Below are 12,500 nucleotides of genomic sequence, written 5' to 3'. Positions count from 1 at the left end.
CGACCACCTCCGCGGTGCTTATAAACAGCCGATCCGCTCGGCGGGGGCTATTTTCGGCCACTTGGCTCGTGCGCACGGCCTCCCGGATGTGCCGGGCGGGTGCGCGAGCTCGCCGGCCGCTGGAAGTCGAATGAGGCGCCGCGACCACCTCCGCGGTGCTTATAAACAGCCGATCCGCTCGGCGGGGGCTATTTTCGGCCACTTGGCTCGTGCGCACGGCCTCCCGGATGTTCCGGGCGGGTGCGCGAGCTCGCCGGCCGCTGGAAGTCGAATGAGGCGCCGCGACCACCTCCGCGGTGCTTATAAACAGCCGATCCGCTCGGCGGGGGCTATTTTCGGCCACTTGGCTCGTGCGCACGGCCTCCCGGATGTGCCGGGCGGGTGCGCGAGCTCGCCGCCCGCCGGAAGTCGAATGAGGCGCCGCGACCACCTCTGCGGTGCTTATAAACAGCCGATCCGCTCGGCGGGGGCTATTTTCGGCCATTTGGCTCGTGCGCACGGCCTCCCGGATGTGCCGGGCGGGTGCGCGAGCTCGCCGGCCGCCGGAAGTCGAATGAGGCGCCGCGACCACCTCCGCGGTGCTTATAAACAGCCGATCCGCTCGGCGGGGGCTATTTTCGGCCACTTGGCTCGTGCGCACGGCCTCCCGGATGTGCCGGGCGGGTGCGCGAGCTCGCCGGCCGCTGGAAGTCGAATGAGGCGCCGCGACCACCTCCGCGGTGCTTATAAACAGCCGATCCGTTCGGCGGGGGCTATTTTCGGCCACTTGGCTCGTGCGCACGGCCTCCCGGATGTGCCGGGCGGGTGCGCGAGCTCGCCGGCCGCTGGAAGTCGAATGAGGCGCCGCGACCACCTCCGCGGTGCTTATAAACAGCCGATCCGCTCGGCGGGGGCTATTTTCGGCCACTTGGCTCGTGCGCACGGCCTCCCGGATGTGCCGGGCGGGTGCACGAGCTCGCTGGCCGCTGGAAGTCGAATGAGGCGCCGCGACCACCTCCGCGGTGCTTATAAACAGCCGATCCGCTCGGCGGGGGCTATTTTCGGCCACTTGGCTCGTGCGCACGGCCTCCCGGATGTGCCGGGCGGGTGCGCGAGCTCGCCGGCCGCTGGAAGTCGAATGAGGCGCCGCGACCACCTCCGCGGTGCTTATAAACAGCCGATCCGCTCGGCGGGGGCTATTTTCGGCCACTTGGCTCGTGCGCACGGCCTCTCGGATGTGCCGGGCGGGTGCGCGAGCTCGCCGGCCGCTGGAAGTCGAATGAGGCGCCGCGACCACCTCCGCGGTGCTTATAAACAGCCGATCCGCTCGGCGGGGGCTATTTTCGGCCACTTGGCTCGTGCGCACGGCCTCCCGGATGTGCCGGGCGGGTGCGCGAGCTCGCCGGCCGCTGGAAGTCGAATGAGGCGCCGCGACCACCTCCGCGGTGCTTATAAACAGCCTATCCGCTCGGCGGAGGCTATTTTCGGCCACTTGGCTCGTGCGCACAGCCTCCCGGATGTGCCGGGCGGGTGCGCGAGCTCGCCGCCCGCCGGAAGTCGAATGAGGCGCCGCGACCACCTCCGCGGTGCTTATAAACAGCCGATCCGCTCGGCGGGGGCTATTTTCGGCCACTTGGCTCGTGCGCACGGCCTCCCGGATGTGCCGGGCGGGTGCGCGAGCTCGCCGGCCGCTGGAAGTCGAATGAGGCGCCGCGACCACCTCCGCGGTGCTTATAAACAGCCGATCCGCTCGGCGGGGGCTATTTTCGGCCACTTGGCTCGTGCGCACGGCCTCCCGGATGTGCCGGGCGGGTGCGCGAGCTCGCCGGCCGCTGGAAGTCGAATGAGGCGCCGCGACCACCTCCGCGGTGCTTATAAACAGCCGATCCGCTCGGCGGGGGCTATTTTCGGCCACTTGGCTCGTGCGCACGGCCTCCCGGATGTGCCGGGCGGGTGCGCGAGCTCGCCGGCCGCTGGAAGTCGAATGAGGCGCCGCGACCACCTCCGCGGTGCTTACAAACAGCCGATCCGCTCGGCGGGGGCTATTTTCGGCCACTTGGCTCGTGCGCACGGCCTCCCAGATGTGCCGGGCGGGTGCGCGAGCTCGCCGGCCGCTGGAAGTCGAATGAGGCGCCGCGCCCACCTCCGCGGTGCTTATAAACAGCCGATCCGCTCGGCGGGGGCTATTTTCGGCCACTTGGCTCGTGCGCACGGCCTCCCGGATGTGCCGGGCGGGTGCGCGAGCTCGCCGGCCGCTGGAAGTCGAATGAGGCGCCGCGACCACCTCCGCGGTGCTTATAAACAGCCGATCCGCTCGGCGGGGGCTATTTTCGGCCACTTGGCTCGTGCGCACGGCCTCCCGGATGTGCCGGGCGGGTGCGCGAGCTCGCCGGCCGCTGGAAGTCGAATGAGGCGCCGCGACCACCTCCGCGGTGCTTATAAACAGCCGATCCGCTCGGCGGGGGCTATTTTCGGCCACTTGGCTCGTGCGCACGGCCTCTCGGATGTGCCGGGCGGGTGCGCGAGCTCGCCGGCCGCTGGAAGTCGAATGAGGCGCCGCGACCACCTCCGCGGTGCTTATAAACAGCCGATCCGCTCGGCGGGGGCTATTTTCGGCCACTTGGCTCGTGCGCACGGCCTCCCGGATGTGCCGGGCGGGTGCGCGAGCTCGCCGGCCGCTGGAAGTCGAATGAGGCGCCGCGACCACCTCCGCGGTGCTTATAAACAGCCTATCCGCTCGGCGGAGGCTATTTTCGGCCACTTGGCTCGTGCGCACAGCCTCCCGGATGTGCCGGGCGGGTGCGCGAGCTCGCCGCCCGCCGGAAGTCGAATGAGGCGCCGCGACCACCTCCGCGGTGCTTATAAACAGCCGATCCGCTCGGCGGGGGCTATTTTCGGCCACTTGGCTCGTGCGCACGGCCTCCCGGATGTGCCGGGCGGGTGCGCGAGCTCGCCGGCCGCTGGAAGTCGAATGAGGCGCCGCGACCACCTCCGCGGTGCTTATAAACAGCCGATCCGCTCGGCGGGGGCTATTTTCGGCCACTTGGCTCGTGCGCACGGCCTCCCGGATGTGCCGGGCGGGTGCGCGAGCTCGCCGGCCGCTGGAAGTCGAATGAGGCGCCGCGACCACCTCCGCGGTGCTTATAAACAGCCGATCCGCTCGGCGGGGGCTATTTTCGGCCACTTGGCTCGTGCGCACGGCCTCCCGGATGTGCCGGGCGGGTGCGCGAGCTCGCCGGCCGCTGGAAGTCGAATGAGGCGCCGCGACCACCTCCGCGGTGCTTACAAACAGCCGATCCGCTCGGCGGGGGCTATTTTCGGCCACTTGGCTCGTGCGCACGGCCTCCCAGATGTGCCGGGCGGGTGCGCGAGCTCGCCGGCCGCTGGAAGTCGAATGAGGCGCCGCGCCCACCTCCGCGGTGCTTATAAACAGCCGATCCGCTCGGCGGGGGCTATTTTCGGCCACTTGGCTCGTGCGCACGGCCTCCCGGATGTGCCGGGCGGGTGCGCGAGCTCGCCGGCCGCTGGAAGTCGAATGAGGCGCCGCGACCACCTCCGCGGTGCTTATAAACAGCCGATCCGCTCGGCGGGGGCTATTTTCGGCCACTTGGCTCGTGCGCACGGCCTCCCGGATGTGCCGGGCGGGTGCGCGAGCTCGCCGGCCGCTGGAAGTCGAATGAGGCGCCGCGACCACCTCCGCGGTGCTTATTAACAGCCGATCCGCTCGGCGGGGGCTATTTTCGGCCACTTGGCTCGTGCGCACGGCCTCCCGGATGTGCCGGGCGGGTGCGCGAGCTCGCCGGCCGCTTGAAGTCGAATGAGGCGCCGCGACCACCTCCGCGGTGCTTATAAACAGCCGATCCGCTCGGCGGGGGCTATTTTCGGCCACTTGGCTCGTGCGCACGGCCTCCCGGATGTGCCGGGCGGGTGCGCGAGCTCGCCGGCCGCTGGAAGTCGAATGAGGCGCCGCGACCACCTCCGCGGTGCTTATAAACAGCCGATCCGCTCGGCGGGGGCTATTTTCGGCCACTTGGCTCGTGCGCACGGCCTCCCGGATGTGCCGGGCGGGTGCGCGAGCTCGCCGGCCGCTGGAAGTCGAATGAGGCGCCGCGACCACCTCCGCGGTGCTTATAAACAGCCGATCCGCTCGGCGGGGGCTATTTTCGGCCACTTGGCTCGTGCGCACGGCCTCCCGGATGTGCCGGGCGGGTGCGCGAGCTCGCCGGCCGCTGGAAGTCGAATGAGGCGCCGCGACCACCTCCGCGGTGCTTATAAACAGCCGATCCGCTCGGCGGGGGCTATTTTCGGCCACTTGGCTCGTGCGCACGGCCTCCCGGATGTGCCGGGCGGGTGCGCGAGCTCGTTGGCCGCTGGAAGTCGAATGAGGCGCCGCGACCACCTCCGCGGTGCTTATAAACAGCCGATCCGCTCGGCGGGGGCTATTTTCGGCCACTTGGCTCGTGCGCACGGCGTCCCGGATGTGCCGGGCGGGTGCGCGAGCTCGCCGGCCGCTGGAAGTCGAATGAGGCGCCGCGACCACCTCCGCGGTGCTTATAAACAGCCGATCCGCTCGGCGGGGGCTATTTTCGGCCACTTGGCTCGTGCGCACGGCCTCCCGGATGTGCCGGGCGGGTGCGCGAGCTCGCCGGCCGCTGGAAGTCGAATGAGGCGCCGCGACCACCTCCGCGGTGCTTATAAACAGCCGATCCGCTCGGCGGGGGCTATTTTCGGCCACTTGGCTCGTGCGCACGGCCTCCCGGATGTTCCGGGCGGGTGCGCGAGCTCGTCGGCCGCTGGAAGTCGAATGAGGCGCCGCGACCACCTCCGCGGTGCTTATAAACAGCCGATCCGCTCGGCGGGGGCTATTTTCGGCCACTTGGCTCGTGCGCACGGCCTCCCGGATGTGCCGGGCGGGTGCGCGAGCTCGCCGGCCGCTGGAAGTCGAATGAGGCGCCGCGACCACCTCCGCGGTGCTTATAAAAAGCCGATCCGCTCGGCGGGGGCTATTTTCGGCCACTTGGCTCGTGCGCACGGCCTCCCGGATGTGCCGGGCGGGTGCGCGAGCTCGCCGGCCGTTGGAAGTCGAATGAGGCGCCGCGACCACCTCCGCGGTGCTTATAAACAGCCGATCCGCTCGGCGGGGGCTATTTTCGGCCACTTGGCTCGTGCGCACGGCCTCCCGGATGTGCCGGGCGGGTGCGCGAGCTCGCCGGCCGCTGGAAGTCGAATGAGGCGCCGCGACCACCTCCGCGGTGCTTATAAACAGCCGATCCGCTCGGCGGGGGCTATTTTCGGCCACTTGGCTCGTGCGCACGGCCTCCCGGATGTGCCGGGCGGGTGCACGAGCTCGCTGGCCGCTGGAAGTCGAATGAGGCGCCGCGACCACCTCCGCAGTGCTTATAAACAGCCGATCCGCTCGGCGGGGGCTATTTTCGGCCACTTGGCTCGTGCGCACGGCCTCCCGGATGTGCCGGGCGGGTGCGCGAGCTCGCCGGCCGCTGGAAGTCGAATGAGGCGCCGCGACCACCTCCGCGGTGCTTATAAACAGCCGATCCGCTCGGCGGGGGCTATTTTCGGCCACTTGGCTCGTGCGCACGGCCTCCCGGATGTGCCGGGCGGGTGCGCGAGCTCGCCGGCCGCTGGAAGTCGAATGAGGCGCCGCGACCACCTCCGCGGTGCTTATAAACAGCCGATCCGCTCGGCGGGGGCTATTTTCGGCCACTTGGCTCGTGCGCACGGCCTCCCGGATGTGCCGGGCGGGTGCGCGAGCTCGCCGGCCGCTGGAAGTCGAATGAGGCGCCGCGACCACCTCCGCGGTGCTTATAAACAGCCGATCCGCTCGGCGGGGGCTATTTTCGGCCACTTGGCTCGTGCGCACGGCCTCCCGGATGTGCCGGGCGGGTGCGCGAGCTCGCCGGCCGCTGGAAGTCGAATGAGGCGCCGCGACCACCTCCGCGGTGCTTATAAACAGCCGATCCGCTCGGCGGGGGCTATTTTCGGCCACTTGGCTCGTGCGCACGGCCTCCCGGATGTGCCGGGCGGGTGCGCGAGCTCGCCGGCCGCTGGAAGTCGAATGAGGCGCCGCGACCACCTCCGCGGTGCTTATAAACAGCCGATCCGCTCGGCGGGGGCTATTTTCGGCCACTTGGCTCGTGCGCACGGCCTCCCGGATGTGCCGGGCGGGTGCGCGAGCTCGCGGGCCGCTGGAAGTCGAATGAGGCGCCGCGACCACCTCCGCGGTGCTTATTAACAGCCGATCCGCTCGGCGGGGGCTATTTTCGGCCACTTGGCTCGTGCGCACAGCCTCCCGGATGTGCCGGGCGGGTGCGCGAGCTCGCCGGCCGCTGGAAGTCGAATGAGGCGCCGCGACCACCTCCGCGGTGCTTATAAACAGCCGATCCGCTCGGCGGGGGCTATTTTCGGCCACTTGGCTCGTGCGCACGGCCTCCCGGATGTGCCGGGCGGGTGCGCGAGCTCGCCGGCCGCTGGAAATCGAATGAGGCGCCGCGACCACCTCCGCGGTGCTTATAAACAGCCGATCCGCTCGGCGGGGGCTATTTTCGGCCACTTGGCTCGTGCGCACGGCCTCCCGGATGTGCCGGGCGGGTGCGCGAGCTCGCCGGCCGCTGGAAGTCGAATGAGGCGCCGCGACCACCTCCGCGGTGCTTATAAACAGCCGATCCGCTCGGCGGGGGCTATTTTCGGCCACTTGGCTCGTGCGCACGGCCTCCCGGATGTGCCGGGGGGGTGCGCGAGCTCGCCGGCCGCTGGAAGTCGAATGAGGCGCCGCGACCACCTCCGCGGTGCTTATAAACAGCCGATCCGCTCGGCGGGGGCTATTTTCGGCCACTTGGCTCGTGCGCACGGCCTCCCGGATGTGCCGGGCGGGTGCGCGAGCTCGCCGGCCGCTGGAAGTCGAATGAGGCGCCGCGACCACCTCCGCGGTGCTTATAAACAGCCGATCCGCTCGGCGGGGGCTATTTTCGGCCACTTGGCTCGTGCGCACGGCCTCCCGGATGTGCCGGGCGGGTGCGCGAGCTCGCCGGCCGCTGGAAGTCGAATGAGGCGCCGCGACCACCTCCGCGGTGCTTATAAACAGCCGATCCGCTCGGCGGGGGCTATTTTCGGCCACTTGGCTCGTGCGCACGGCCTCCCGGATGTGCCGGGCGGGTGCGCGAGCTCGCCGGCCGCTGGAAGTCGAATGAGGCGCCGCGACCACCTCCGCGGTGCTTATAAACAACCGATCCGCTCGGCGGGGGCTATTTTCGGCCACTTGGCTCGTGCGCACGGCCTCCCGGATGTGCCGGGCGGGTGCGCGAGCTCGCCGGCCGCTGGAAGTCCAATGAGGCGCCGCGATCTCCTCCGCGGTGCTTATAAACAGCCGATCCGCTCGGCGGGGGCTATTTTCGGCCACTTGGCTCGTGCGCACGGCCTCCCGGATGTGCCGGGCGGGTGCGCGAGCTCGCCGGCCGCTGGAAGTCGAATGAGGCGCCGCGACCACCTCCGCGGTGCTTATAAACAGCCGATCCGCTCGGCGGGGGCTATTTTCGGCCACTTGGCTCGTGCGCACGGCCTCCCGGATGTGCCGGGCGGGTGCGCGAGCTCGCCGGCCGCTGGAAGTCGAATGAGGCGCCGCGACCACCTCCGCGGTGCTTATAAACAGCCGATCCGCTCGGCGGGGGCTATTTTCGGCCACTTGGCTCGTGCGCACGGCCTCCCGGATGTTCCGGGCGGGTGCGCGAGCTCGCCGGCCGCTGGAAGTCGAATGAGGCGCCGCGACCACCTCCGCGGTGCTTATAAACAGCCGATCCGCTCGGCGGGGGCTATTTTCGGCCACTTGGCTCGTGCGCACGGCCTCCCGGATGTGCCGGGCGGGTGCGCGAGCTCGCCGCCCGCCGGAAGTCGAATGAGGCGCCGCGACCACCTCTGCGGTGCTTATAAACAGCCGATCCGCTCGGCGGGGGCTATTTTCGGCCATTTGGCTCGTGCGCACGGCCTCCCGGATGTGCCGGGCGGGTGCGCGAGCTCGCCGGCCGCCGGAAGTCGAATGAGGCGCCGCGACCACCTCCGCGGTGCTTATAAACAGCCGATCCGCTCGGCGGGGGCTATTTTCGGCCACTTGGCTCGTGCGCACGGCCTCCCGGATGTGCCGGGCGGGTGCGCGAGCTCGCCGGCCGCTGGAAGTCGAATGAGGCGCCGCGACCACCTCCGCGGTGCTTATAAACAGCCGATCCGTTCGGCGGGGGCTATTTTCGGCCACTTGGCTCGTGCGCACGGCCTCCCGGATGTGCCGGGCGGGTGCGCGAGCTCGCCGGCCGCTGGAAGTCGAATGAGGCGCCGCGACCACCTCCGCGGTGCTTATAAACAGCCGATCCGCTCGGCGGGGGCTATTTTCGGCCACTTGGCTCGTGCGCACGGCCTCCCGGATGTGCCGGGCGGGTGCACGAGCTCGCTGGCCGCTGGAAGTCGAATGAGGCGCCGCGACCACCTCCGCGGTGCTTATAAACAGCCGATCCGCTCGGCGGGGGCTATTTTCGGCCACTTGGCTCGTGCGCACGGCCTCCCGGATGTGCCGGGCGGGTGCGCGAGCTCGCCGGCCGCTGGAAGTCGAATGAGGCGCCGCGACCACCTCCGCGGTGCTTATAAACAGCCGATCCGCTCGGCGGGGGCTATTTTCGGCCACTTGGCTCGTGCGCACGGCCTCTCGGATGTGCCGGGCGGGTGCGCGAGCTCGCCGGCCGCTGGAAGTCGAATGAGGCGCCGCGACCACCTCCGCGGTGCTTATAAACAGCCGATCCGCTCGGCGGGGGCTATTTTCGGCCACTTGGCTCGTGCGCACGGCCTCCCGGATGTGCCGGGCGGGTGCGCGAGCTCGCCGGCCGCTGGAAGTCGAATGAGGCGCCGCGACCACCTCCGCGGTGCTTATAAACAGCCTATCCGCTCGGCGGAGGCTATTTTCGGCCACTTGGCTCGTGCGCACAGCCTCCCGGATGTGCCGGGCGGGTGCGCGAGCTCGCCGCCCGCCGGAAGTCGAATGAGGCGCCGCGACCACCTCCGCGGTGCTTATAAACAGCCGATCCGCTCGGCGGGGGCTATTTTCGGCCACTTGGCTCGTGCGCACGGCCTCCCGGATGTGCCGGGCGGGTGCGCGAGCTCGCCGGCCGCTGGAAGTCGAATGAGGCGCCGCGACCACCTCCGCGGTGCTTATAAACAGCCGATCCGCTCGGCGGGGGCTATTTTCGGCCACTTGGCTCGTGCGCACGGCCTCCCGGATGTGCCGGGCGGGTGCGCGAGCTCGCCGGCCGCTGGAAGTCGAATGAGGCGCCGCGACCACCTCCGCGGTGCTTATAAACAGCCGATCCGCTCGGCGGGGGCTATTTTCGGCCACTTGGCTCGTGCGCACGGCCTCCCGGATGTGCCGGGCGGGTGCGCGAGCTCGCCGGCCGCTGGAAGTCGAATGAGGCGCCGCGACCACCTCCGCGGTGCTTACAAACAGCCGATCCGCTCGGCGGGGGCTATTTTCGGCCACTTGGCTCGTGCGCACGGCCTCCCAGATGTGCCGGGCGGGTGCGCGAGCTCGCCGGCCGCTGGAAGTCGAATGAGGCGCCGCGCCCACCTCCGCGGTGCTTATAAACAGCCGATCCGCTCGGCGGGGGCTATTTTCGGCCACTTGGCTCGTGCGCACGGCCTCCCGGATGTGCCGGGCGGGTGCGCGAGCTCGCCGGCCGCTGGAAGTCGAATGAGGCGCCGCGACCACCTCCGCGGTGCTTATAAACAGCCGATCCGCTCGGCGGGGGCTATTTTCGGCCACTTGGCTCGTGCGCACGGCCTCCCGGATGTGCCGGGCGGGTGCGCGAGCTCGCCGGCCGCTGGAAGTCGAATGAGGCGCCGCGACCACCTCCGCGGTGCTTATAAACAGCCGATCCGCTCGGCGGGGGCTATTTTCGGCCACTTGGCTCGTGCGCACGGCCTCTCGGATGTGCCGGGCGGGTGCGCGAGCTCGCCGGCCGCTGGAAGTCGAATGAGGCGCCGCGACCACCTCCGCGGTGCTTATAAACAGCCGATCCGCTCGGCGGGGGTTATTTTCGGCCACTTGGCTCGTGCGCACGGCCTCCCGGATGTGCCGGGCGGGTGCGCGAGCTCGCCGGCCGCTGGAAGTCGAATGAGGCGCCGCGACCACCTCCGCGGTGCTTATAAACAGCCTATCCGCTCGGCGGAGGCTATTTTCGGCCACTTGGCTCGTGCGCACAGCCTCCCGGATGTGCCGGGCGGGTGCGCGAGCTCGCCGCCCGCCGGAAGTCGAATGAGGCGCCGCGACCACCTCCGCGGTGCTTATAAACAGCCGATCCGCTCGGCGGGGGCTATTTTCGGCCACTTGGCTCGTGCGCACGGCCTCCCGGATGTGCCGGGCGGGTGCGCGAGCTCGCCGGCCGCTGGAAGTCGAATGAGGCGCCGCGACCACCTCCGCGGTGCTTATAAACAGCCGATCCGCTCGGCGGGGGCTATTTTCGGCCACTTGGCTCGTGCGCACGGCCTCCCGGATGTGCCGGGCGGGTGCGCGAGCTCGCCGGCCGCTGGAAGTCGAATGAGGCGCCGCGACCACCTCCGCGGTGCTTATAAACAGCCGATCCGCTCGGCGGGGGCTATTTTCGGCCACTTGGCTCGTGCGCACGGCCTCCCGGATGTGCCGGGCGGGTGCGCGAGCTCGCCGGCCGCTGGAAGTCGAATGAGGCGCCGCGACCACCTCCGCGGTGCTTACAAACAGCCGATCCGCTCGGCGGGGGCTATTTTCGGCCACTTGGCTCGTGCGCACGGCCTCCCAGATGTGCCGGGCGGGTGCGCGAGCTCGCCGGCCGCTGGAAGTCGAATGAGGCGCCGCGCCCACCTCCGCGGTGCTTATAAACAGCCGATCCGCTCGGCGGGGGCTATTTTCGGCCACTTGGCTCGTGCGCACGGCCTCCCGGATGTGCCGGGCGGGTGCGCGAGCTCGCCGGCCGCTGGAAGTCGAATGAGGCGCCGCGACCACCTCCGCGGTGCTTATAAACAGCCGATCCGCTCGGCGGGGGCTATTTTCGGCCACTTGGCTCGTGCGCACGGCCTCCCGGATGTGCCGGGCGGGTGCGCGAGCTCGCCGGCCGCTGGAAGTCGAATGAGGCGCCGCGACCACCTCCGCGGTGCTTATTAACAGCCGATCCGCTCGGCGGGGGCTATTTTCGGCCACTTGGCTCGTGCGCACGGCCTCCCGGATGTGCCGGGCGGGTGCGCGAGCTCGCCGGCCGCTTGAAGTCGAATGAGGCGCCGCGACCACCTCCGCGGTGCTTATAAACAGCCGATCCGCTCGGCGGGGGCTATTTTCGGCCACTTGGCTCGTGCGCACGGCCTCCCGGATGTGCCGGGCGGGTGCGCGAGCTCGCCGGCCGCTGGAAGTCGAATGAGGCGCCGCGACCACCTCCGCGGTGCTTATAAACAGCCGATCCGCTCGGCGGGGGCTATTTTCGGCCACTTGGCTCGTGCGCACGGCCTCCCGGATGTGCCGGGCGGGTGCGCGAGCTCGCCGGCCGCTGGAAGTCGAATGAGGCGCCGCGACCACCTCCGCGGTGCTTATAAACAGCCGATCCGCTCGGCGGGGGCTATTTTCGGCCACTTGGCTCGTGCGCACGGCCTCCCGGATGTGCCGGGCGGGTGCGCGAGCTCGCCGGCCGCTGGAAGTCGAATGAGGCGCCGCGACCACCTCCGCGGTGCTTATAAACAGCCGATCCGCTCGGCGGGGGCTATTTTCGGCCACTTGGCTCGTGCGCACGGCCTCCCGGATGTGCCGGGCGGGTGCGCGAGCTCGTTGGCCGCTGGAAGTCGAATGAGGCGCCGCGACCACCTCCGCGGTGCTTATAAACAGCCGATCCGCTCGGCGGGGGCTATTTTCGGCCACTTGGCTCGTGCGCACGGCGTCCCGGATGTGCCGGGCGGGTGCGCGAGCTCGCCGGCCGCTGGAAGTCGAATGAGGCGCCGCGACCACCTCCGCGGTGCTTATAAACAGCCGATCCGCTCGGCGGGGGCTATTTTCGGCCACTTGGCTCGTGCGCACGGCCTCCCGGATGTGCCGGGCGGGTGCGCGAGCTCGCCGGCCGCTGGAAGTCGAATGAGGCGCCGCGACCACCTCCGCGGTGCTTATAAACAGCCGATCCGCTCGGCGGGGGCTATTTTCGGCCACTTGGCTCGTGCGCACGGCCTCCCGGATGTTCCGGGCGGGTGCGCGAGCTCGTCGGCCGCTGGAAGTCGAATGAGGCGCCGCGACCACCTCCGCGGTGCTTATAAACAGCCGATCCGCTCGGCGGGGGCTATTTTCGGCCACTTGGCTCGTGCGCACGGCCTCCCGGATGTGCCGGGCGGGTGCGCGAGCTCGCCGGCCGCTGGAAGTCGAATGAGGCGCCGCGACCACCTCCGCGGTGCTTATAAAAAGCCGATCCGCTCGGCGGGGGCTATTTTCGGCCACTTGGCTCGTGCGCACGGCCTCCCGGATGTGC

The sequence above is a fragment of the Syngnathus scovelli genome, chromosome 14 (genome assembly GCF_024217435.2).
Source record: "Syngnathus scovelli strain Florida chromosome 14, RoL_Ssco_1.2, whole genome shotgun sequence".
Lineage (NCBI taxonomy): Eukaryota > Metazoa > Chordata > Actinopteri > Syngnathiformes > Syngnathidae > Syngnathus > Syngnathus scovelli.
This window is presented reverse-complemented; position numbering follows the sequence as displayed.